Below are 22,427 nucleotides of genomic sequence, written 5' to 3' on the forward strand. Positions count from 1 at the left end.
GGTGTGCACTTACTTTGCTGGGCTGAGTTGAAGCTTATGAACTTTTGGCATTCTTTTACAGGCTCTTTGTGTGCGCAAATCTGTTGGCTCCAACTATGTTTGGAACAGCTTACTTGGCAGCAATCTAAGATATGTTTGTTTTAAATATTCAATTTTAAATAGTTGTATGTTAATAGCCCTTAGTTTTGCAGTGTTTTTCTGTCTTTTAAAAGCCGTGGCAACTTAAAAGTAGGAAGCCCTAAATCCTGAGGAGTGAGAGCTTGTGAGGATTTTGCCCCAGCCAGACCTACTTTGGGCTGTCCTATGCGCACGGAGCCCCTCCAGCTTGTTGCCTCTGGGCTGCCTGCCAGCCAAGCAATGTACAAGGAGAGGAATGCCCCTGCTCACATCTTCAGTTGCTGGGAGAGAAATCCACCATGCACTAAAAAGATAGTAAACTGGAGTCTTTAAATATTTTTCTTTTTCTCTGCCTGCCTTCCAGTTTGTAGGGTCCACAGGGTTGTCAGTCATGGGGATGAGTAACTGGTGGACCATGGCTTCAGAGAGGCCAGCAGGGCCAAGCCCTGCATCCCTGTAGACAGAAGGTCAGTAGCACTCAAGAATCAGGTGAAATGATCACTGTGCTGTCGCCAGTGTGGAGGAAGGACAGAATGTACCTGGTATTTGAGAAAGACCACATCCCGGGGTCACCTGTACAACCAGAATGTGTGAGACCTCGGGGAACGTAGCCTTGTCGTCTTCCTGAAGCTTCCTTGGACATCTGGGAAGATGAGAGAACGAGCTATCCTCTTGCCTGCTCCTCTGGGCCTCCCCCAGGGATGATTCATGCTGGGATCAGTTCCATGACATTAGCTTTTAGCTCTCCAAAGATTGCTTGTTACCACTTCCCTCTCTTCCTTCCTCTCTCAGTTTGTCATTTATTGGTCCTTTTTGTTCCATCGTTCTGATTTTTCAGCGATTCTCTTGCATTATGCCTTCGTCTAAGGGCTTTCCTCAGTGCTGCCTTCCACTTGGCTGATCTGCCCTCTGCCCAACCCACATCAAACCCACTGTAAAGACCAGCCACTTGGATTTTGGTTTCTGTGATTATGTTGCTCATTTCCATAAATGCTCTTAATTTCCCATATCCTTGGTCTTTTTGAAAGGTATCATATTGTTTACTTAGGGTTTTGATCACTTTAAGAAGTGCTTGAATCCATCATTTAAAACAGTATGTTATGGTCTCTGATTCACAATTTGTTACCTGAACTTCTCGGTGGTGGTGAGTTGGGGGTTTTTGTCTGATGTTACTGTTTGCTGGGTCTGCTGGCCCTGTTCTTGGGGAGTCGCTGCTTCTTGTGTTTCCTCACTTGATTGCAGTCTTGTCTTTGCTTGGCATTAGGGTGTGTGCATCTGGCCAGTGAGATTGTATTTGCTTCTGTCAGGTCTCCAGGGGGCTGTGAGTCCAGGGTCACCTTGCGTGTCAGCTCCTCGGGTTGGTGGTTTTGGAGACTGTGGCTGTCTGAACTGAGTGCCCTCTGAGCCTTTGCCCTTCAATGGTTTGTCATGCAACCTACAGCGAGGGCTGTGGAAGTGCTTTGTATGTGGCGGGGATGCAGTGGGTGGGGCGTCAGGACAGGACTGGTCACAAGACACAGATCCTGTTCACCTATTGAATGGGTGGCTCACTCTGAAGTTGGGACCAGCTTGGAGAGTGGAGCCACTAAAGGACAGGGCAATGGCCAGTACATTTGTGTGCCGAGGCCTGGGAATGCCTGGTGAGTGGTTTCCTGACAGTGCCCTGTGGTGGCTAGAGCAATGTTGGCCCCATCGGCGGGCTCTGTTGGCTGTACAGAGGCAAAGGACTGGCAGGCCTTTCCCAACTGAGTCTGCTGCATTTTCTGGAAGCTTCTTTGTTTGCTTCTTTTTATCATATCAACCTGATCAAATGCAAAGCATTGGGTGTAGAAGAGCACAAGATACCTCAGGAATCAGTGCTGAGTCAGCGCAGAGAAAGGAAGAAGGCAGACCATACACTGATGGCTGGAGTATTCTTGAGCCTGTTATGTGGATGTTATCTGAGGTTTTAACTATAGAAAACTTAAAAAAAAAATCACAAAGCATTTTAGAGTATTACCTAGAGCTGGGGAACCATTACTTGAAGTTCAGGGTTAGACACTTCCCCCAAGCAGACTGGCCCACCCCCGCCCCCTTGTCCCAGGTACACCCCATGGTTCTCTTGCCATATCTTGGTTGCTGGCTCCCCTGCCCTTCCCTGGATGCAGAGCCCTCCCTTCCAGTGCCAACCCCTGCCTCTCCTATGGTGCCTTTTACAGTTTCCTCACTCACGGCACCTGTGAACTGTGCCCTACATCACAGTGTGTGCTCTCCCAGGAGCTCCCAAAAGGCGGGCTGCCAGTCTTCGTGTGTTGGTGCATCTCACCCACGGGACGCCTCCTCATGGTGACCGTGCTTTTCATGGCCATGACATTTGAAGAGCTCTTTAGATTTCCAGAAGAAGGGACTTAGCTGTGTTGCAAGCCCTTGCACCATTAGTGCCCCCATAAAGCCTTGCAGTACCTCCCCCCACACACAAACACATAGTAGATTTGGGAGCCTGAGGTCATTTTGTTGCTTCCCTGGAGTGTAGCACTCATTACCATGTCACTGTGACCTGGAGCCTTCACAAGTAGCCTTCTTCTCCTGGTTGTAAAGGGTGGGACCATCATGTGTTGTACTCAGTGCAGGAGAGCCCCCGTCATGCTCTGACATGTTCCTGCACCCTTCATTCATTTCCATCGTATGCTCAGTGGTGGGCAAGTGTGTGCCACCGTCCTGCTCTGGACACTGTTCTACTGCGCGTTGGGAACGAGGCAGCACTGTCTCGGGAGCCCAAGTCTCCGATCACTGTACAGTAGGCCCTCTGTATCCTCAGGTTTGGCATTCATGCATGTAACCAACCACAATCAATTATGTTCTAAGAAATTTTCCAGAAAGTTCCAAAGAGTGAAACTTGAATTAATTGTACTCTGGCAGCTATTTACACAGCATTTACGTTGTGTTAGGTATTATAAGTAATCTAAGGATGATTTAAAGAATAGGGGAGGATGTTCAGTGAGTTATTTGCAAATATGACACCATTTTATATAAGGGACTTGAGCATCTGTGGATTTTGGTATCCTCAGGAGTCCTGGAACCAACCTTCCATGGATACGGAGGGGTAACTGTATTTACTCCTGGAAGGTTTAAAGTGGTCGTGCATTTATGTAAAATGTCCCCAGGTGTCCCTGTTACATCTTGAACTTCCTCTGCAGTCTGACCACCTCTGCTGCCCTGACACACATGACTCGTTCAGTGCAGCCTCGTCCACCCAGAAGGGTTGGCAGACCTGCTGGGCAGCCCGCTTCCTCATCGTAGCTTGGCAGGAGGGCAGGGAGGACTCTGCAGTGTCCCCTCCAGGCCAAGGAGCGGTGGGGCGACCCTCGGCATTTTATTGACTCTGTTTGTGCATTTAATTTTTTGCAAAATTGTGCTGCCCTTGACTTTCTGTCATCTCATTCATTCAACAGACATTGTGTCTAAAGACTTGCTTTTCCCCAAAAGTAACATATACCCTTTGGAAAAAGAAACATATACCCTTTGGAAAAAAAAAAAGAGCACTGGACAGTCGAGGACTCCCAGGCAGGCCACATCCCTCACAGTGGGTGTTTGCCCAAGGTCTCAGGATTTGTAATAGGTGCCAGTCATGGTTATCCTGCTAAACTGGTTCCCCTGTCCCCCTGGGGCATGTCGTGTGGTCAGAGCCAGCGTGCAGCCAGCTTCACGAGGGCAGAGGATTGGGAAGGTGGCTGATTTCCTGGGTGCACACACATTCACCTGCCTGCTGGAAAGCTGGGGCTGAGCATGGGCAGAACGGAACGGAGCCCCAGGCCTCGTGCCACTCAGCAGCCTCTCCTGTTCACCTCCCCTGAGAGAGAGAGGCCCAGGGTGGGACAAGGTGTGTGCACATGTCAGGGCTCAGGGGTACGCTGTCCAGGGCAGGTGCGGGGATGCCCAGGGCCCTGTGCCAAGAGGAAGGCTGACATATCAAAGGATCCTGCTTTGTAAGATTACTATTATTGTTGTAAAACAAGCAGTAAGATGGGAACAGGCAGGTGTTTGGATGGCAAGGAGCCACCATATTTGTGGGATCTCGGGAGCCCAGCATGGAGGAGCAGCCTCCTGCAGGCTCTGCAGGGGAGACTGGATGGCTGGCTTGCTGCAGGGAAGCAGCGTCTCCGGACTCCCATGTGTGCCGCTCTGTAAGTGGTGACCTCGCCTCTGGCTCACAGGGACAGTGAGGCCTCGGGTGGCGCCCTAGTTGGTGAGCAGGGCCCAAGTGCACCTGCAGGATGTGTGTAAGTGCCGTGCCCACAGAGCAGGGAAGACCTTGCCTCAGTCCTCCTTCCGTGGGGCCCACCTGTCTACCTGGTACTAGCTCTTACCCTTGTGCAAGGTTGGGAGGGTTTAATTTGTAATTTAATATTTCTTACTTAACAAAACAAAGCCTCTATATGAATCCTTACCCTTTGGGGGTGCCCTCTATGGTCTGTGGAATCAGATGTCCTGAGAGCCCCTGGGCTGTGTGTCAGGACCTGGGGGAGACAGGCAGATGCAGCTGTGTCGGGGGGCTGTGGAACTGTTTGTGATTCTTGGTTTCCTTTTCTGTTGCATTTTGTGCCATGGTGTGGGTACCTGGACCACCAGGCCAGCCTCTGCCTGTGGGGTCCAGAGAAGGAGAGGCTGTGGAGGAGGCAAGAATGGGGCCATCCCCCACCCCCCATCCTCATGGCCCTGGCTCAGGGTCTGAGGGTAGAGGAAAGCTCAAGTCCTCTGGGAGGTTGTGAAAGACGTTTCCAGACGATGAGGAGGTGATGAAGGGTCATTGTCCTGCCCTGGTTTTCAGATTTCCCATCACAGTGAGCGTGTCCTTGTAGGTTTTGCTGGACTTCACAGAGGGGATTTGATTTGAAAGCTCCAGGGTGTGTCCCACTCACCAGCCTGGCAGGGCGGTCCTCACACAGGCCCTGTGTTAGCTGGAGCCTCCGTGACTCCGGGGCATCCCAGGTCATCGAAGGCACTTTGGTGCGAGCTCAGAACCCACCCCACACAGGATGGGCTTCACGCTGATTGTGACAGGCTGGCCCTGCTAGTCCTTAAACTATTTTGTTTGAGTCATAAGACAGAAATAAATAAATAAACAGGCCAAAAAGGATTACTGTGACACAGCCAGGGTTTGTGCGTAGTCATCAAGCCCAGCAAGGGCCCATCTGCGATGCTGCTGCAGATGTTTGCAGGAAACATGACCATTGCCTGCTGTGAGCCTGTCAAGTGGACATGGTATCCACTTTCATTTTAAGTTGTAATTTTTTTTTCATATTCTTTTCCATTATGGTTTGTTACAGTATATTGAATATAGTTCCCTGGGCTATACAGTAGGACCTTGTTTATTTTGTATATAATAGTGTGTATCTGTTCATTCCAAACTCCTAATTTATCCCTCCCCTGCCCCTTTCCCCTTTGGTAACCATAGATTTGTTTTCTATGTCTGTGAGTCTGTTTCTGTTTTGTAGCTTAGTTAATTTGTATCATATTTTAGATTCCACATATAAGTGATAGCATATGATATTTGTCTTTGTCTGACTTTTAAGTTATAAATTTTTAAAGGAAGAGCTGGAAACATAGCACAGGTAGAAAAAAATCACTGTCAGAACGTGTTTTAAAGAGACCAGGTTAATGAAGGCTCGATTGTAGTTTTCATTTTTGAAGAAACCATTTTAAAAATTCTTGTCACGTGGAAGATGAAAGCTTCCAAGAGAAATCCCCCCCAGGATATGGGTGAGATTGGCTTCCCTGTGTCCGAGGCACTTTTCTAGGGTGTTGTCTCCCTTGGCCGTCGGGAGGGTGATCCTGGGGGGCAGTGCAGGGCGGCCAGGCCTGGTTGGCCTTCCTGTCTTTGTTTCCTTTATTGAGTGAGGTCTGCACAGCTGCATTGTGAGGTTGGACACGCACCCAGCAGCATCTCAGACCTCCCCTATGGGTACCAGGAGCGTTCATTGCAATTTATGTTTCATTATCGTTTGGGATCTTTGGGGACAGGTAGCAAAGGTAAACCCATCTTTTGGAACGCGATGAATTGGGGGTTTTCTTTTGTTCCGTTCTTGCTTCAGTCATGAGAGACATGCTTTAAATAGGGAAGCGGCGATGTCATTTCCAGGCGCTTTCCCAGCACTAAGTAGGTCAGGGTTTTGTCACAGTTTTGACAAGATCACAGGTGACTCACTGTAAATTTGGAGAGTCATGAATCTTGTCAGGATACGGAGTGCATTTGCAATCTGATTAAATGGCCTTAATTCCTGGCCTGTGGAGGGTCCTCTTGCCCCACACCCCCTGACCCCACGGCACAATCTGCTGAAACTGGCCCTCAGAGGGCAGGGGGCGCAGTGAGTCCCCCAGGAGTTGTCCTCACTACTGGCTGAGGATATCTGTCCTCTTGCCTGCCTGACAAAACCAACTCCTGGGAGTGGATGAGAGAACCGTCCCCTCTCCCTGACTTGCAGCCTTTTGTGCAAGTGTAGCCTCAGGCAGAGAGGTGCACGGCATAAGCGCACACACAAACTGAGCACGTGCCTGTGATCACACTGCCCCCCGGGCCACCGCTGCCTCCACATCTCATGCCACACACCCGCGTGGCTGCTGTGCTTCCCGTCTGTGAGATCCCACAGCGCGTGCTCTTCCTCCAGCTCCTTCGGCTCCTTGGGGTGTTGGTGGGGTCCATCCAGGTACCCATGTGTCATTGTTACTCGTTCATTCCCAGTGCTGTGTGAATAGATGACATTCCCTGCTGATGGATGTTGGGGGAGTTTTGCAGGGTGGGCTCTTGGAGCAGGGGACCATCCTGGACAATGTCTTCTGCTGGACATTCAGCTGCATTTCTGTTGGGAGCACACCTGGGAGTGAAAGTGCTGGGTCACGGGACTGCAGCGCTTCAGTTTAGGAGACCCTCCGGCTTCCCCAAAATGCACTCTGCCGGGCAAGTAGAGGCCAGACTGAGGTTTCCCAGGAGGAGAGAATAAGCCCTGATGGCAATAGAGTGTATTTTGGATTGATGTGGGTTCAGGTAAGAATCCAAAGGCACTTTAGTCAGCATTTATTCTCAGACATCTGAGAGGGGAGAACCGGTCTTTACAGAGGTGGATTCTGCACTTAAATGAGCAATTGGTATCCCCCTGTCTGCTGTGCGGCTCATGTAACCTTTTCTCCCTGTGCTCAGGTGATGTCATCCACCAACAGGGCATGTCCTGCCCTGACAAACCAACTCTGGGTAAGAGGCTGAATCATGTCCCCTTACTCCCCGGGGACGGGCAGAGGCAGGGTGGGCCCGCCACATTATCACTGCTTGTCACGTGCTGCAGAGGCTGCACTTGTATTAAGCTCTGTCTCAGGACGGCCCTGGGTGCTAAGGAAACCCGCCATGCATGTGTCATGTCCTGGGCACCTCATGACTTAACCCAGGCTTCGGTCAGCATCACCTCCACACCCTCTGAGGTGGGAGAGAAGGGACAGGGTTACCCTCTTGTCACAGATGATGAAACCAAGGTTCAAGTTAAGTATGTGGCCTAGGGTCTCAACTTGACTAATAAGAAAAGGGGGCCTGGCCCACATCTTCTGGCACAAACCCTGTGATACTCTGCTGCACTGCAGCCCCCTCCTCTGTTTATTAAGCAGATAATTGAAAGGTGGTACTGTATTTTACAGCGACCTTTAATAGCGACCTAAGCAACTGACTCCTTTGGGCTTGGCAGAGGGGAGCCTTTACATCTCCGTCTTGCACAGGTGATGGTACAGGACTGGTGGTCCCACCAGTGTGAAACCATCACTAGCCCGTCATTTTGGGTATCCCTTTATGTGCTAGTTTGCACCGATTCTAAAAAGTTATTTTAGGAAATTGAGGTAATGGGATATAGTCGGTCGAGTCATGTGAAATCTAAATGTTCGAGAACATTTGGCAGTAGTATAGATTTTAACCTTTCCTGTTCGTGTGTGGTATTTTCTGAAACCTGAGAGTTAAAAGTGTATTTTCCAAAACTACTGGTGTCTATGAAAGGAAGAAATAAATAGACAGAGAAATAGTCTAGTTAACTTCATGGTATGTCTATCATTAAAGGAAGCTTGATAACCTTCAAAATTACCTTTGGTGGTTCCAATAAAAAACAGACTTCTGTTGTTTGCAGAGTGAGCTTTGCGCTGTGACTGTTGAATATTCTGTAAAATTATTTCAGAAACTGCTGCCTGTATCTTGAAATCTTTAATGGTGAATACCAGTTAAAATTAGTTAGTTTTATTATCAAAAGAGATTTTATTTTGTGCAAATTGTTTAGTTCAGTTCTGACCAAGTTAAAGAGCTAAAAACATAAAACAACCCCTAAATTGGTTTTTTTAGGTAAATAAAGCAACTTCCTGTGTCATTTACCATTTTGTATCTATGTAAGTGACACAAATCATATCACTCCCAATCAAGCGACTAAGACTTTTAATTAATGCGTGAGGATCTCAGCCTTGATGTAAGAGTCTACATCTCACAGTCAGTGATCCCAGGTCAGTTTTTCTCATGGATGTGGACACTTTTGTTCTTCCTAAGAATCCTGCAGGAGACACGCCAGTTCCTCACTGTGGTAGCAAGAAACCAGGTGTTAGACCAGGGCTACAGAGACACGGGGTGGAACTTCTTCCTTGGCCTTTACATCCAACCATGTGCCCTAAATTTCAAATTCATGTGTGCTTACAGTTTTGAAACACCGTCACGGTGACCGGTGATGGTAAGTTCCCTGGCATGTGGTTGGATATAAAGGCTGGGTGTCAGCCCCGAGTGTGCCCCTGTGACCCCCCCAGGCCTGCGGTCAGACTCTATGCCTGTGCTTAGCAGGGCTGGTGCTGCCTTCAGGAAGGGGTGTGTCTTTGGGGACATGTTTGACTCCACTATTTCAGAGCCTCAGATGATGGTGTATTCCCTTCGGAGTTCAAATTAAAATCCCTTTGAGCCCTCATCTCATTGGTCATTCTTTGTTGTGTGGTCCAGGGACCCTCAACATGCTGGCAGTCCTGCTACCAGCAATGGCAGAAGAAGGGACAGCACGTGAATGGGAGGTCCTGCTCCCCAAAGTGGCCGCCACTGGGTGGCTTTGTCACTGCAGGGTGGGGACATCCAGCACTCAGGCTAGTGCCCACCCACTGTAGAAAGCAGCATGGTTCCCGGTGGTGGCTGCTGGCCAGGGGGAGGAGGGGAGGGGATGCTGCTGGCCTCAACATTGTGCTTAAAGCCATGCTCTAGCTAGAGGGGGCCTGGACGCCCACCAGCTGTGCCCTTGGGAGCACACAGACACTGGCTGGGAGGGCAGCACACTCAGCATCATGCAACTCCCACCCCAGTTCAGCTGTTGGGTCACCTGATCCGTCAAATCTGCTTTAATGTTTTGGGGTCTCAAAGAATCAGGTCTGGATCGTGATCGGATGTGCATTTGACAAAGGTCTCTCTTGTGGAGGGTGTGGGGAATCGATTATAAGGGAGGACCCTGGAGCTCAATTAGGATGGTGGGTGTCCTCCAGATCACTGAGAGTGGAGGGGGTGGTCCTCAGGATCACTGAGGAGTAGTGGGGAGGGGTCCTTGGGATCACTGAGGTCTCACAGCCCTGCAGGTCCTAGAGAGGGTTGAGGGCAGTTTAGACTCGTGTGATAGAGGTGGAGAGAGGCCTGGCTTTGGCATCTGGTTGGTGGGATGAGGTGGACAGATGTGAGACAGAGGATGATGTGCGAGTGGTGCCAAGCTCTGGCCTGACCCCTGGGGGATGTGCCGGTGGCTGACATAGTGATGTCTAAGCTTGAGCTCTGTTATAGGGTTTTCTGCAGAACAAAAGTTATTTTTGTTTCTGTTTTTAATTTTGATGAAGTCCAATTTATTATTTTTAGCTATTGGTGTCATGTCTAAGAACTTTTCACCTAGGCTAGTTCCTGAAGATTTCCTATGTTCTTCTAAAATTTTATAGTTTTACATTTTACGTTTGTATCTCTGATCCATTTGAGCTAATTTGTTCAGGTGTGATGTTTAGGTGGAATTTCAGTGTTCTGCCTGTGCATGTCCAATTGCCCCAGCACTCCTGGTTGAAAAGATGAGCCTTCCTCCATTGAACGGTATTTTCACTGTTGTCAGAATCAGTTGGCTGTACTTGTGTGGGTCTGTTTCTGTTTTGTTTTGTTTTTATTTCTGTTCCACTGATCTACTTGTCTGCTTTCTGCTAATACTTCACCGTGTCGGTTACTGCAGCATTATGGTAAGCCCTAGTCTCAAGTACAGTGATGCCTCTCATCCCATTCTTTTTTTTTTTTCCTTATTTATCTATTTATTTATTAACATCTTTATTGGAGTATAATTGCTTTACAATGGTGTGTTAGTTTCTGCTTTATAACAAAGTGAATCAGTTATACATACACATATGTTCCCATATCTCTTGCCTCTTGCGTCTCCCTTCCTTCCACCCTCCCTATCCCACCCCTCTAGGTGGTCACAAACCACCGAGCTGATCTCCCTGTGCTATGCGGCTGCTTCCCACTAGCTATCTATTTTACGTTTGGTAGTGTATATATGTCCATGCCACCCTCTCACTTTGTCACAGCTTACCGTTCTCCCTCCCTATATCCTCAAGTCCATTCTCTAGTAGGTCTGTGTCTTTATTCCTGTCTTACCCCGAGGTTCTTCATGACCTTTTTTTTTTTTTTCTTAGATTCCATATATATGTGTTAGCATACGTATTTGTTTTTCTCTTTCTGACTTACTTCACTCTGTATGACAGACTCTATGTCCATCCACCTCACTACAAATAACTCAACCCATTCTTTTTTTTTCAAAATTATTTTAGCTATTCCAGTTCCTTTGCCTTTACATAAATATTTTAGAATAAGCTTGTCTATATCTATTAAAAACAGCTTGCTGGGATTTCAGTAGGGATTTGGATAGAATCAACATATTTACTATGTTGAGCCTTCTAACCCATGAACATGCTTTGTCTCTCAATTTATTTCAGTCTTCTTTGATTTTCTTTCATCATTTCATAAAATTCAATATATATCCCATACATGTTTATTCAGTTGACACCTAAGTATTTTATTTTATCTGAATGATTGTAAATCATATCGTGTTTATCCACTTTCCGCATGTGCATTGCTAGTATGTAGAAACACTGTTGTTATTTGTATGTCGATCTCTTATCCTGTGACCTTGCTGAATTCATTGAGTTCTAGCAGATTTTCTGTAGATTCCTTAGGATTTTCTGTGTAGACTATTTCATTATCCGTAAAGAGCTTTATTTCTTCTTTTTCAACCTATACGCCTTTTATTTTCTTTTTACACCTTATTGTACTTGCTAGAACTAATACTGTGTTGAATGGCAATGGTGAGAGTAGACATCCTTTCTTGTTCCTGATCTTAAGGAGAAAGCATTTAGTCTTTGACCATCAATTATGATAGTAGCTGTAGGGTTTTCATAGATGCCCTTAGTGTGAGAAAGTTCCCTTGTATTCCTAGTTGCTGACTATTTTATCATGAGCACATGTTGGATTTTGTCAAATGTTTTTCTGAGGCAATCTATATGACCATGTGGTTTTTATATTTAGCTTGTTAAAATGGTGGATTATATTGCTTGGTTTTTGAATATTGAACTAGCCTTGTATCCCTGGAATAAATCCCACTTGGTCACAGTGTATAATTCTTTTTATACATTGCTAGCTTTTGTTTGCTAATATTTTGTGGAGGTTTGTTGTTTCTCTGTTCATGAGGGGTGTTGGTACTTTCTTTGTACTGTCTTTGACTGGTTTTGGTATCATGGTGGAACTGGCCTCATAAAATCAGTTGGTAATATTCTTAGTAAGCCTTTTTATGAAAGGAATCATGTGTTAAATATTGCACCGCAAATATTTTTTAGATATTCTCAAGTTAAAATAGTATAAATTCATGAAAAGTGCAAAAAAGAAAAACAAAATACTTCAGAAGAATTGAAAAGTAATTAAGTTGTACAAGTAACCTCTTCCAGGTTCTGAAATAGCCTGTCCCAGAGAGAATTGTGAAAGACAACATCTGTACTACAATTATGCATTGGAGAGTATTTAAACATTTCAGCTCCAAATAACAGCTTTGGAGTTTGCCTGAAATGTGTGTCTTGAATAAGAGGCAAATTATAAAACAGTGCTGGGTTTCAGGGAGAACAAAAAAAGGTTTTTTTGTGTGTGGGGGGTGGTGGTTTGCAGTAGTGCGATCACGAGGAAAGTATTGAGTTGGTCACCTCAACTCATATATATAATATTTAAATATTTAAATCTAGATCCAATAAAATAGGACAGTTTGGAGAACAAAGAGGAAACCATAATTTAAAAAATAATGAAACAGTAACTGCATTTCCTGTCCATTATGGCCAGCCGTGGCTGCCTCTGGCTTACTATTTGCAGTGAAAACCCAGTGGCATTTTTGCCTTTTTCCACATTGCTTGCCCATTGCATCTGCTGACCAGCAGAGACGGTTTCAGGAAGGTCAAACAAGTTTATACTTCCTTTATAGTTGTCAGATGTAGCAAATAGAAATACAGAGTGCCTAGTTAAATTTGAATTTCAGATAAATAATGGATAATGTTTTCATGTAAGTTTGTCCCAAATATTGCACTGGACGTACTTATAGAAAACATTTATTGTTTATCTGAAATTCATATTTAACCAGACACCTGTTTTTCATCTGGCAGCCCTAGATTTTTGCCTTATTTTTTCTGTACTTTGAACCTTGCTCATTTTCATTCAGGTAAGAAGCACCAGAAGTTATAGAGGAATGTCAAAACTCTGTAGCAGTTGTTTTATTTCATGTAAGACAGTTGTCTTTTCCTGGCAGGTGAACATGATGGCGGACCTTGTGTAATATTTTGTGTTTTTTCTCGTGTTTATGGGTGCCTGCATCAGGGTGTCCAGCCCTGGGCAGGAGTCCCCCCTCCAAGGACTAGTTTGTGCCCTGCACCACCAAGGCCCATTCACACTCGGCAGTGATCTCATTTCGTTCTCTTGCCGGCATCTAATGATTCATAAAAACTCTTACTCATCCACGTATTCCCACCTCAGTCCCATTTGCAATTACCCTCTTCGGATGCTGCCTAAATTTGTGTCCATGCACTACAGATACATTGTATGTCTTATATACTCCTGGGTCAGATGTATAAGTAGAAACAGAGTTCATCTCTTGCATGCTTTGCTTGAATGACCCACCACAGTGAGCTTTGTGCTGGTGTCATCTGCGGCGCCTGTGTTAGATGATGGGTCTACAGAAGGTCTGAAGAGCTCTGTCAACACCTTGAGGTTTCAGGTATCAGCAGGAAGAGGTCTGCTTGGGAGAGAGCTCTCAGCCATCACCCCGCTGCCTCTCTTTATAGCAGCACTGGCCCCTAGAGTCCCCTGGTCTGTCCTCTTCTGCTTTCATTCTGTTCCAGGCAGCTGGCAAAACCACACCTCATTGCTGAACCTCTTTGCTGTGGACGGTGTCCTTATATCTGTTATATCATTTTAACCCAGAGGAAGGAAATGCCCCTGACTCTTGTTTGTATTTTTGTCTGGTTTTAGGACACATGAAGCTGTTAGAATCACAACTCTGCTAAAAAACAAAGCTAAAGAGAATTGCTCTTTTAAAGGCAAATACTCCTTAAAGTCCACTCAGAAAAAAGCATTATAGGCAGTTTACCAGCAGCTAAAATGAAGGCCCCACATGGTCTTCCTGTTACATTTGTAAGATCCCAAAGAATGTGGGGCTGTGGATGGGGATGAGTTGGGGGTCCACCCGAAAGCAGTGTGGAAGCTTCTAGGGTCATTTTCTTCATGCCTTGTGAAAACTGAACTCGCTGTTCCCAAGTTTGTGATTGATTCTCCGATTTCTACAATTTCCAACTAAACTCACTTAGAATACAGGTTAAAATATTCTTTGTGATGGGCTATTTTACTCAAAATACAGAAGTGAGAAATTTGATAATTTCTAATATCTCTAGAATTCTGAGGATATTTAAAACTGGCCCAGTTCTTAAAATGTCAAGAAATTGTTAAGTATAACATTTTGTGTTGACTTAAATATGTTTTATTGCTTAATCTGCATAAATATATATTTCCTAAGAATTGGTCTTTCAGTGCTCAGAATGTATATTTTCATATAATTTTGGAGTTAAAATAGGAAGGACAAAATTTGCTGCAATTTTATTCCTATTTGGGGGGATGTTTCTGCAGCCATTAAACCTGAATATTTTTCCAAACGGAAATTGCTTCTTTTGTAAATATGTTCTGTTTATTAACTTTAACACTTAAACATAAAGAACTTGCTTTGGTTTCTGTTGTCTAGGAATTATACACTCACTTGCATTAAATACACGTTGGCCAAGCCTCGTGTGCATACATGCAGGGGACTCCTCAGAGTCAGGCGATTTGGGGATACGGCCCCCTTTAATCCCCTGGGCCACCTTCTCTGCCTCAGTTCCCAACAGTGAGGCTCTGAGCCCTGCTGGAAAATTATGCTGTCAATAAGCTCCCTTTATTTTCCTGTGGGGAAGGAGCATAGAACTGCTTCTCTTTTTTTAAGGTATTAAGGATATTACCTCACCTCTGTTAGAATGGCTATCATCCCCTCCCCAACAAAACACTCTCAGAAAGTAACAAGTGTTGGGACCAAGATTTGTAAAAATTGTAACCCTTGTGCACTGCTGGTGAGAGTATAAAATGGTACAGCCGCTTTGGAATAAGGTACAGTGGTTCCTCAAAAAAATAAAAATAGATTTACCGTATGATCTAGCAATCCTCCTTCTGCATATGTACCCAAAAGAAGTAAAAGCAAGGACTCTAAAAGATATTTGTACACCCATATTCATAGCAGCATTATTCACAGTAGGCAAAAGGTGGAAACAACCCAAGTGTCCATTGACAGATGAACAGATAAACAAAATGCGGTATCTGCATCCAATGGGGTATTAGCCTTAAAAAGGAAGTCTGACACTTGTTAGAACATGGATGAACCTTGAGGACATCATGCTCAGTGAAATAAGCCAGTCACAACAGGACAAATACTGTGATTGCACTCAGTGAGGTCCCTAGAGTAGTCACATTTATAGAGATAGGAAGTAGATGGTGGATGCCAGGCACTGGGGAAGGAGAGAAAGGGGAGTTATTGTTTTTAAGAGGTATAGAGTTTCAGTTTGGGAAGATGCAGAAGTTCTGGAGATGGATGGTGGTGATGGTTGCACGGCAGTATCGATATAATGAATGCCACTGAACTGTACACTTAAAAGTGGTTAAAATGGTAAGTTGTATGTTATATGTATTCTGCCAAAATTGTTTAAAAGTATCATGGTTGTGTGCCTATCTGGAGATCAAGGGACCACTCACTCCTTCCTGTGGGTCACTTATGACACCCTCGGGCACTTTAGGTTCTGTTTCAGGTTCTGTCCCCTGAGCCCCCATACATTTGTCTGGTTCCCCATCACTCAACACTGGTGTAGTCGATGGGGCCCCAGTGAGAGGGCAGGATGCTGGAAGTACCTCTGGTTCAGGCTGGACAGAGGCTGGGGGGAGGTCTAGATTCTGAGCCGAGTCTTGACAAATACATGCATCTGTGTAATACACATCCTCATCAAGCTATGGAAGGTTAACATTAACATCATGCCCCAAAGTTCTCTCAGGCCCTGCCTCCAGCCTCCTCGCCACAGGCAGATGTTTTTTGATTTCTCCACCATAGGTTAATTTTGCCAGTTGTAGAGCTTTCTCTGAAAGGAACCAGGCAGTAGGTGCTCATCTCCGCTCAGTGTGAGGTTTCTGCGATTCATCAGTATTGTTGCTTTATCAGTGGCTTGCTCCCCTTCCTTGCTGTCTGTGTTCCATTGTCTCGCTGTGCCAGGGGTTGTTTGGCTACTTTCTTGTTTCTGAACTGCTGAGCTGTTCCCAGTTTGGGGCTCTTATGAATAGGGCAGCTGTGAACATTTTGATACAAGGCTTTTTGTAGACAGATGCTTTTGTTTCTCTTAGGTTAATACCTAGGAATGGAATTGCTGGGTCATGGGGCAGGCTTGTAAAACACCACCAGACTGTTTCATACCCCCACCCACAAGGCTGGAGGGTTCTGGTTGCTCTGCATCCTTGCCAACATTCGGTACTGTCAGCCTTCTTTCCTCTCAGGCATCCCAGTGCGTGTGCAGTGGTATATCATTGGAGTTTTAATTTGCATCTCCTTGGTGACTAATGATGTTGAAGTGCCTGTCCAGCTCTTTCACTTTTTACTAGGTGGTTTTTCTTCATATTATTGAGTTGTAGTTGTGACTTTGATAAGCAGAATTTTAAAATGTTTATGAAGTTAACTTGCCATTTATCATTTATGATTATTTCTTTCTGTGTCCTAAAAAAGCTTTTGCCTACCCTAAGCCATGAAGATATTCTTCTGTAGTTCTTCCTGAAGTTCTTTAGTTAAGCTTTTACAACAAGGTTTGTGATTCAGCTTCAATTAATTTTTACGTATGGTGGGGGGTAGGGGTTGAGGTTCATTTTTTTCCATATGGATATCCAGTGTTTTCCAGCACCATTTGTTGCAAAGACCATCCTATCCATGCTGAATTGTGGTGGTGGCTTTGTCAGAAATCAAATGGTCATGTAAGTGAGGATCTATTTCTGGGCTCTTTATTCTTTCCATTGATCCATTTGTCCGTCATTATGCCGGTATCGCACTGCCTTGGTTACTGCACCTTTATGGTAACATCCAAGCTCCTGCCCATCACCTTATCCTGGCTCTGCTCCAGGGTGATACAGTAGATGATATTTGCATTGTTTGCTCACACTCATTCTCCTTACACGTGAAACGGTGATGCTACCACTGAGTGATGGTGATGACTGTGTGAATTACCTATGGTGACACCTGATGCAGTGCCACACACAGGACATGTTCAGTAAGTGTTTGTCTTCCTCTTTGATTCTGTAAGTGGCTCACATCTTTGTGTACCATCACCACATCTCTGGCATGGCTGAGAAGTCGGTAGAGAAGCAACAGGATGAAATAATTTTTTTATTGAAATATAATTGATTTATAATGTGTTAGTTTCAGGTGTACAGCACAGTGATTCAGTTATATATATATATATATACATATTTTTTTTTTAGATTCTTTTTCCTTATAGGTTATTACAAGATATTGAGTACAGTTCCGCATGCTACACAGTAGGTCCTTGTTGTTGATCTATTTTATGTATAGTAGTGTGTATATGTTAATCCCAAACTCCTAACTTATCCCTTTACCCTACTTTCCCTTTTGGTAACCATTAGTTTGTTTTCTATGTCTGTGAGTCTGTTTCTATTTTGTAAATATGTTCACTTGTATCTTTTGTTCAGATTCCACATATAAGCGATATCATATGATATTTGTCTTTCTCTATCTGGCTTACTTTCATGTAGTATGATAATCTCTAGGTCCATCCATGTTCCTGCAAATGGCATTATTTCATTCTTTTTTATGGCTGAGTAGTTTCCAGTGTGTGTGTGTGTGTGTGTGTGTGTGTGTGTGTGTGTGTGCATGGATATATATATATATACACACACACACACACATATATATATATATATATATATATATATATATATATCACATCTTCTTTATCCATTCATCTGTCAGTGGACATTCAGGATGAAATAATTTTAATTACGATCCTGGGTTCTGTGGCAGAGGACAAAACCAAGCTACTGTCTACTTAGTTCCAATATTGACCTTGGCTGTTTTATTTTGCAGCATTCTCTAATCTTTTAAAGTTTACTTCTCTGAGTCTCAGTTTTCTCATATGTAAAATTAAGATAATACCCAAGGTCCTTGTCAGACACATTGGCATTAAGGCATGTGAAAGCACTTTGTTGGAGCTAAAACATTATAATAGCACCAACTGCCATATTTTCCGTTCTCTCTCCACTGGGATTGCAGGCGTTTAGGGCCCAGGGGATATATTTTTTCCCGTTTTTTGTGTGTTACTCAGACATTAGGGCTCACATCATTGATTTGCCACCTATTTCATGTTTTTCATTGTCATTAATACGACTGCTTCTAGCAGGATTTTCTCAAGGACCACGGACAACAGAGCCTATTTGAATCCCTCTAGTGTTTGTTGTCACACTTTGCGAACAGCACGTTAAAACCATTCAGTAGGAGTGTTTAGACTCAGAGAGCCAGCTCCTGCCTTCTTGAAGGTTTGATTTAAGACACAGAGCAGGGCAGGTGTGAACAAGGGGCAGCAGCTGCGGAACACAGGCACCCAGGCCTGAGTAAGTGGCAGGCGGTGGTGTGAGACTGACTGTCCACTCTCGAGCCATCTGTGCCTCCTGAGGTGGGTCTGGAACATCCCTTAGTCCCTTAACCCAGAAGAGGGGTGGGAGCCCCCAGCTAGGGGCTGGATGGGCATGGAGAGTTCAAGAGAAGGGTGGAAAGTGGCTCCCTGGAGGCAGATATTGCCGGGGTCACGCCGAGCCTTGAGTGGAGGCTTTGAGGGCTGTTGAGGAGTGTCTCGGGTTAGGTGTATCTCAGGCAGCAAACTCAGGTGTCAAGGAAGGGCCCTTTTCCTTTTCCATCTGTCTGCCTAGATTCTGATTCTGAACCTCTGTTCCCTGTGGCACAGTCATTTGGGGTGTCTTCTGCCTCCCTGCGTTGTGCTACAGGTGGGCTCTTCAGAGCTGAAAGGAAGTGGTCTGCAGGGGGAACGGCCGCCCTCTCGCCAGTGGTCCACACAGGTGGACCCTGAGTGTCCAAGCTCCCCCCTGCCTGATGCAGACAGGTGTGTGCACCTGGAGGAGGTCAGCACATCTGGCGCCTTTACAGTGACATCCTGACTTCCAGTGTCCTCATATCACTGCATGGTAGCCTCTGCTCCCTGGAGCTGTCACCCTGTGGGGGATAGAGACCTTCAGAACCAAGAATGAAGACTGTAGTAACTTCCAGAACAAAACTGGCATGAACCAGGATGAAGTGTAGAATGCCTTCCCTTACTGTACTGATGACCCCAGGCCACGCCTGCGCCAGAGACTTGCTGGAGCTGTGGGAGGTGCCAGCACATCCCCAGCCCTGGCCCGGATCTAGCACCATGCTCGCTGGAGGAGGGGTTGTCAGCTTCGTGCCTCCGGACTTGACTTGCAGACTGTCCTGCGACTGCCTCCTGGTGTGCTGTGCTCCATGTTTGTCTCCTTGGTTTTCTTCATCTGGTTTATTAACTCAGTCTTCATTCCTGAAGCAGATGTTTATTGAGCATGTACTATGTATCAGGGACAGCAAATGCAGAAGGAAGTGAGCACTTTCTCTGCTCAGATGAAGCCAGGTTAGTGCCACTGGGTATTCAGAGGTGGCGGTGGAGGAGGGACCATGCCCTCCTCCATGTGTGTTGTATGTGACCTGGCTCCTGGCTCAGGGACCTGCCCCAGGTGAATAGGGAGAGGCAGGTCTGGGAGGGAGCAGTGACAAATCCCCACCCAGTGGGTGCGTGGCAATGAATGCTTTGTTATAAGCCAGCCCTACACTTGAAGTCCAAACACTCAAGGAGACAGGTTCCCAGGACAGAATAAAGTCCAGATGGGTGAGAAAATATTCCAGACAAATTTGAATCAAAGCCTTATATTTTCTCAGCCTAATCCTGCCATTTACTCCGTACTCTTTTTCCTTGATAAATAGCTGATCTCATTCAGAGATGACTAAGGACTACAAAAGAATTACAAGAGAAACCTGAAAATAAAGAAAGACAAAGAAAAACACAAGCCAAAGACTGCGGGAAAATGTGGATGATTCAGAGACCAGCTCAAGAGTTCAGAAAAGTAAGTTTCCAGACTCTCAAGGAAAATGCTGGCAACATGATCTCTAAAGCAGACTTTGAGCATAGAAGAAAGATTCAGAGGATTGAGTGAGACAGAAGAGAACAAAGCCCACACTGGTGGGATTCAGGGGAAAAAATCAGAAGAGAGAAAAGTAAAAATGATAGCAACACAAAGACTAGTTCAGAAGCCAAAAATCAGAGACCTCATTGGACAGGTACAGCATGGAGGAAACGCCACAAAAGGAACCAAGTGTCACCGCGATTTGATTTCCTAACAGAGTTTTAGAAAAGAAGGGGAAAAGTTAAGTAGATGATCAAAGAAAACTATGTAAATATCCAGGCCAAACTTGACTCTGTCATTCATAAGGAATGGCATTTTGTTAAGCTTTTAAAAAAATTACCAAACCTGGACCCCTATCTTACACCATACCAAAAAACCAACTCAAAACGGATTAAAGACTTGAATGTAAGACATAAGAACATAAAACTCCCAGAAAGCAAAAAAAAAAAAAAAAAAAAAACAGGGCATAAAATCCTTGATGTTGGTCTTGGTGATGGTTTTTTGGCTATGACACCTAAAACAAAGGCAACAAAAGTCAAAATGGACAAATTGAACTACATCAAACTAAAAGCTTCTACACAGCAAAGGAAATCATCAGCAAACTGGAAAAGCAACTGGTGGGATGGGCGAAAATATTTGCAAATCATATATTTGATAAGGGGTTAATATCCAAAATATGGAATACAACTCAATAGCAAAACAAAACAAAACATTCTATTAAAAAATGGGCAGAGGCCCCGAATAGACATTTTTCCAAAGAAGACGTACAGATGGCCAACAAGTATGTGAAAAGGTGTTCAACATCGCTAATCGTCAGGGAAATGCAAATTAAAATCACAGTGAAATATCACCTTACTCCTGTCACGTGGCTATCATCAAGATGACAAGAGATATTGGTGAGTATTGGCGAGGATGTGGAGAAAAGGGAATCCTCCTGCACTGTTGGTGGGAACCTAAGTTGGTGCAGCCACTATGGAAAACAGTATAGAGGTTCCTCAAAAAATTAAAAATAGAACTAACATATGATCCATCAATTCTACTTCTGGGTATATATCTAAAGGAAATGAAAACAGGATCTCAAAGATATATCTGCATTCTCATGTTCATTACAGCATTATTCACAATATATATACACCATATTATATGTATATACAATGGAATATTATTCAGCCATGAGAAAGAAGCAAATCTTGCCATTTATAACAACACGGATGAACCTGGAGCACATTACGATAAGTGAAATAAGCCAGGCAGAGAAAGACAAAATACTGCGTGGTACCCCTTATATATGGGATCTTAAAAAAAAAAAAAAAAGAAAGTAAAACTCAGAAACAGAGAGTAGAAAAGTGCTTGCCAGGATCTGGGGGTGGAGGAAATAGGGAGGGGTTGGTGAAAGGAAAAAGTAACAGGGCAGAAAAGGTAAGGAGCATCAGTCGGGATAGAACATGCTGGGCCAGCCTGTGCTGAGTTGCACCCTCTGAAGGGACCCTGATGGATTCTGAGTAAAACAATGGATGTCCCAATAGTTCCTTATTTAGCCAAACTGACTAGTGTAAAGACAGAGACGATGGACAGATATTCTCAAGCATGCCCGAAATCAGAAAACTTAGATTCTGTGAGCCCTTCTGAATAAGGGTTTTGAATAAAACCATTGAATGTCAAAATCCAGCCAAAATAGAAGTGCATAAAAGTTCAGCACTTGTAAATGGGTGGTGAACCTCAAATCTCTTTAAATATAAAAGTAAGAAAGATCGACCATCTGTGCGAGTTATAGTGGCAGCACATAGTATAGATAATATAAACCTTACAAATAGTAATATAACATAGGAAAATCACTGGGAGGGAAAAAGGAGCGGCCAGGCAAATATATAATGTCTTCATCTTTCTTAGCAGAGCAGTCGATAGTCACTAAGTTGAAAATGCTTTTTTACAAAATGAGGGCTATAACTTCAAGGCTTTTCATAGTGTTTTTGTTACCTTTAGAGCACTCTTTTAAGAAGCTGTCTCCTGTAGCAAAGAAGCATTTCTCTGAAATTTAGCAAGTCTTTCTGTTTTGCTGTCACATCCTTGCTTCCCTTTCTTTGTCCTTAATGAAAAGTGCTGCTCAGCAATGCTCGGTGTGCTGTAGGGATTGGGAATACCTGGTGAGCTGGCATCCATGAACAGGTGATGAGAGTTGCTATGGAAATGAAGCAGGTGAAGCGATGGAGAACAGAGGTGAGATGTGGCTAAGGAAGACCTCGGGGAGGAGATGCTTAGATCAGGCCCTGATGCTGATCTGGAGCCCGTCAGGCTGGGGAGCATGCTGCAGATTCCTGGGCAGGAAGGGTCCTGTTCCAGAAACAGAACAAGGGCCTTGTGTTTGGTGCCCCGCTTTGTTGATAATCCAGCAGATGGTCTGCCTACTGCGTAATCCTGTCCCTACTATACTCTTCATGCCTGGGACTGTGTTTTTGTGTTTTTACCT

At 44.8% G+C, this 22,427-nt stretch overlaps 1 protein-coding gene across 1 annotated transcript in view; it reads left to right on the plus strand.

Moving 5' to 3' along the window:
* OTUD7A (OTU deubiquitinase 7A) overlaps positions 1 to 22,427 on the plus strand; it is a 382,271-nt gene that overhangs the window by 16,607 nt on the left and 343,237 nt on the right. The gene's annotated exons all lie outside the window — the stretch shown is intronic.

The sequence above is a fragment of the Stenella coeruleoalba genome, assembly GCF_951394435.1.
Source record: "Stenella coeruleoalba genome assembly, chromosome: 2".
In the NCBI taxonomy this organism is placed as follows: domain Eukaryota; kingdom Metazoa; phylum Chordata; class Mammalia; order Artiodactyla; family Delphinidae; genus Stenella; species Stenella coeruleoalba.